Here is a 5418-nt window from a genome sequence, read left to right on the forward strand (position 1 = left end):
ATCCTTTATGATGGATTTAACTTTAAAGTCTATTTTGTCAGAAATTAACATTGCCACTCCTGCTCTTTTTTGATTGTTGTTCGCTTGATATATTTTTTCCATCCTTTGAGTTTTAGTTTGTTTGTGTCTCTAAGTCTAAGGTGTGTCTCTTGTAGGCAGCAGATAGATGGATAGTGTTTTTTTAATCCATTCTGCCACTCTCTGTCTCCTTATTGGTGCATTTAGGCCATTTACATTCAGGGTAATTATGGATAGGTATGAATTTAGTGCTGTTATTTTGATGTCTTTTTTTGTATGTGCTGTTTACAGTTTCTTTTTCCCACTTAATTTTATGTGCTGGGTAGATTATCTTTACATATTGTCCTTTCCTCATATTCATTGTTGTTGATTTTGTTTCTGCTGAGTGTCTATTTTTTTCTTGTATTTTATTTTGATGTGTAGGATAGTTTGTCTCCATTATGGTTACCTTATTATTTACCCCTATTTTTCTAAATTTAAACCTAAATTTTATTTCTTTGTATCGCCTATGTTCCTCTCTGTATGGAAGATCTATGACTACATTTCTTTGTCCCTCTTTATTGTTTTAATTTTGTGTTCTTTTACATAATGACATTGCTGTTACCCTGTTTTGAGCATTTTTTCTTTTATCTGGATTTAGTTTTGTGATTTCCCTGTCTGGGTTGACTCCTGATTGTTCTGCCCAGTGTTCTGCTCTTGGGTTGATACCTAATATTATTGATATTCTAATCAAAGACTCCCTTTAGTATTTCTTGCAGTTTTGGTTTGGTTTTTACAAATTCCCTAAACTTCTGTTTATCTGGAAATGTCCTAATTTCACCTTCACATTTGAGAGACAGGTTTGCTGGATACATGATTCTTGGCTGGCAAGTTTTTTCCTTCAATTTTTTATAAATCATCCCATTGCCTTCTTGCCTGCGTGGTCTCTCCCGAGTAGTCCAAGCTTATTCTTCTTGGCTTTCCTTCTGGGTGACTTTTTGTTTATCCCTAGCTGCTCTTAAAATTCTCTCTTTATCTTTGGTTTTGGCAAGTTTGATTATAACATGTCTTGGTGACTTTTTTTTAAACATCTACCTTATATGGAGTTTGATGAGCATCTTGGATAGATATCTTCTCATCTTTCATGATATCAGGGAAGTTTTCTGCCAACAAATCTTCAACAATTTTCCCTGTATTTTCTGCTATCTCCCCCATTCTTGTACTCCAATCACTTGTAGTTTATTTCTCTTGATAGCGTCCCACATGATTTTAAGATTTCTTTGTTTTTTTTTAATTGTTTTATCTGATTTTTCTTCAAATATACTAGTGCCAAGTGCTTTATTTTCAAGTTCAGAAGTTCTACCTTCCACTTACTCAAATCTGCTTCTCTGACTTTCTGTAGAATTGTCTACTTCTGTAATTTTATTGTTAATCTTCTGAATTTCTGATTGCTGTCTATGGATTTTTGCAGCTTATTACATTTTTCATTATGTTTCTGAATAATATTTTTAATACCTTCAGTTGCTTTATCTGTGCGTTCTTTGGCTTGTTCTGCATATTGCCTCATTTCCTTCCTGATATCTTGAAGGGTTCTATATATTAATCTTTTGTATTCTGCCTCTGGTAATTCCAAGAAGGCAGTTTCATCTTGGAGATCCCTGGATTCTTTGTTTTGAGAGCTTGTTGAGGCGATCATGGTCTGTTTCTTTATGTGACTTGATATTAACTGTTGTCTCCGGGCCATTTATAAGTTATTGTATTATTTTATTTTTTGTTTGCTTACTGTATCCTAGCTTCTTGCTTTGTTTTGTTTCGATATGCCCAAATGGGTTGCTTGAGTGAGCTAGCTTGATTATTTTCTCCTTTGGAGCTCTGACGTCCTGCTCCCTGATGGCTAGAGCTGTTTTCTGTCCAGGGGTCCGTTCACTTTTCTTATATGAATTCAGTTCAGGTTCCAGGTAGCTGAACATCAAGTGTGTGGTACAGGCTTTGTCCTACAGTATTATTGGGGCAGGGGTGGTTGGTGTAGATACAGATGTCTGGTTGCAACAGAGGGTCACACTCCGAACAAGGCAGGGGTCTGAGAATTGTCCCCCATGTGTCTCTGAGGAAAGCGTGTCTCTGTTTCCTAGTGTGTACAGGTGGGTGGGTTCTGCAGAGGGACCATGGGCACACAACGTTTTTGGTTGTAAGGACTGGGAGGTACCAGTTATCCTTGGACCCCTGTAGCAGGTGGCTGAGTGACCTGAGTGGAGCTACCAATCCTTAGGCCCCTGATGTGGGTAGGGGAGGACCCTGTTTAATAGGCAAAGCAATGCCAAACATCAAACACCCGCCTCTCCGCCACACAGCTGAAATGGTTGGAGTCTGCCAACAAGGGCCTATTCTCCTAAAATAGGCCTACGCAGGTCCATGCAGAGGGGAAAGGTGCTCAAAGTCCATGGACCGTTTATGCCTGGACAGGAGCTGCTTTTGTCCTGAGTTCCCCTGGTTGGTGGAGCTGGCAAATTATCTTTTTCCCCAATTGCAAATTTATTCCTTCTCCAAGGCCAGGAGGATGGCTGTAGGCACTCAACAGGGTGTATCTCAGGCCCAGGGAAGTCAGCATCTGAAGGCAGTTTGAGAGTGGGGAGCGGAGGGAGGGGGGCGGTAAAATATACGCAAGTACTTAGCTTTTGCTGAAAGCGCCATTCTTCTCTGGTTCTGGAGGTGTGAATAGGCTGTGTGGCTAGCTGCTTCTTCCTGAGGAAACTGTGGCCAAATGCTAGTACCCTGCTGCCGCCGCTCCAGGAATGGTGCCTTAGGGCTCCCCAAGATACAGGTCCGGTAACTCCTCTCCACTTCTGAACCATCTCTTCCTCCTCCTGCCCCTCAGTTTGTTTTCTAACCTTGCCTTTGATGCTCAGGGCTCCTAGCTTGTCATAAATATGCTTGTTTCACTTGCTTTTTGAGTCTTTGTTGTAAAGAGGGCTGGCCAGAAGCGTCTGTCTATTCCACCATCTTGGCTCCACCTCTCAAAAGATTCTTATTAACTCTGCGTTTAATGTCAAAAACCTATGACAATTCAATTTATCATACACTAAGCTCTTGGTTTATGACTTTCCCAACCTGATTGTTTTCTAGAGTTTTTTGTCTCAATAAATTGCATCACTTGCCACCTTGTTTCTCAAACCAACAACACAGAGTCATTTGTTACTCAACCCCGTACGCAATACACTGTGGATTTTACTTCCTAAATATCTTTTGAGACTTTTTACATTAATTTTCACTGTCGCAACCTAACCCAGACTGACATTATCTCTGCCTTTAGGGCAGCATAGCCTCCAAACTTTTCTCTCCACGTTCACATTTTTTTCTTCTGTTTTCTTTATTGCAACAGGATTAGAACCTCATTTCCTTTTTCTTCACTTATACGAAGTTTTGTCTTTTTTTTTTTAGTCTCAGCTTATGGTCTACTTCTTCAAATTCTTTCGTGATTCCCATTAGCCCTTGTCTTATTTATCTAGTGCTGCTGTAACAGAAATACTGTTACCACAATTTCACGAGTTAGAGGTGCCTGCCACAAACAGCCAGTTCTTGAGACAGGGTGAGGTGGGTAGCAAGAGCTTTATTATATATACCAGTATATGGAGACAGAGGGGAATCAACTCCTCCTAAAGCTGTCTGTCTCTAGGAACTTCAGTCCAGCTGGGGTTTTATAGGGAAAGGAGAAATGGGTTTTAGGAACTTGTGGAATGTCCATTCTCTTTCTGTTTGGTTTTGATCATATTTCAAAACATGTTGATTTTTTCTTGCCTTTATCCCATCAGCCTAGGGGGTAGCTGGTGCCATCCTTGTCCTGTTTGACAAGCTTATGTTGATATCACTTGTTTTTCAAGATCCTAGGGGAAACATTAGTTAACATTTAACTTTTAGGGGAGTTAACAGCAAAATCATACATGGAGACTGAGACAGGCTAGGGAAAGGAAAGGTGGCACAGGTTCTGCTCAAGCTATGGCACAGGTTCTGTTTCAATGCCATATGTGGGTGGCTTTAACAAAGAGAAATTTATTCTCTCACAGTCTAGAAGGCTAGAAGTCCAAATTCAGGGTGCCAGCTCCAAGGGAAGACTTTCTCTCTCCGTTGGCTCTAGGGGAAGGTCTTCCACCACTCTAGGAGCTTCTCATCGCAGGAACCCTGGATCCAAAGGACGTGCACTTCTGGCTCTACTTTCTTGGTGGTATGAGGTCCCCCTGTCTCTCTGCTTCCTTCTCTCTTTTATATCTCAAAAAAGATTGACTTAAGACAAAACCTTACCTTGTAGATTGAGTCCTGCCTCATTAACATAACTGCCTCTAATCTTGCCTTATTAACATCGTAGGAGCAGGATTTACAACACACAGGAAAATCATATCAGATGATAAAATGGTGGACAATCACACAAAACCGGGAATCAGGGCCTACCCAAGTTGACACACAGTTTTGAGGGACAAAATCCAATTCGTAACAAGCTTCAAAAAAATTTTTTTAATGTAGCAATGTGATGACAAGCCTATGTGTTTTAATTGATTATACTCATTTCACAGACAACAAATTTCAGGCTCAAAAAGAGAAGCAATATGCCCAAAGTCACTTAGCTGGTAGATAAATGAGCAGGGCTTTGAAATCAGGTTTTATTGGCTTAAAGTTCATCCTGTTGGAAAACCATCTTCTTCAATATTTAGCCTTTTCTCTATGATATTAGTGTTACTAATTTGGCTGTCATCTTGTGCTGCCATTCTTTCATGTTCCAGTCTACTAGAGGGAAGGACTGTTGGCAAATTAATTCACTTAACAAGTGCTTTTGTTAATATTTTAACAACACTAGGACCTAGGGATACAATGATGACATGTCAGATTTAATAAAAAACTCTCTCCCTCAAGCATAAAACATAATGTTTTGACAGACATTAATTGTTATTAATAAACTATGAATATATATTTTATTTTATTTTAAGAGATTAATAATCTCCAACAGATACAGCACTTAAAAAATCCGAACTTTAAAATTTTAAAGTTGTAACTTAGTTGCCCATGATATAATTTAGGTTTGGAAGATAGAAACAAATTCTTTCAAAGAAATATTCTTATAAATTACTCAGATGTGCAGTCAGTTTTTATAAACCCTCTAATATACTAAAGTTCAAAATAGATGATGAGTTCAACAGCATTCATTATACAAATTCACAGATTGAGTTTGAAATGATTAAGTAAACAAATGTCAGATTTGTGAAAGTAGGCATAAATTTTCATGTGATTAATAGAAGGTAGTGGGTTTAATGACTCAATGATCAATAAAAACAACTGTTAAACCTAGGGGGAACACATTTTTACATTATATAGCTATGAAGGTATAATATGGCCAGCTGGAGATTCTGAATGATCTAAGCTCCTCCTTCTTAA

This window comes from Loxodonta africana, chromosome 2 (genome assembly GCF_030014295.1).
Source record: "Loxodonta africana isolate mLoxAfr1 chromosome 2, mLoxAfr1.hap2, whole genome shotgun sequence".
In the NCBI taxonomy this organism is placed as follows: Eukaryota; Metazoa; Chordata; class Mammalia; order Proboscidea; family Elephantidae; genus Loxodonta; species Loxodonta africana.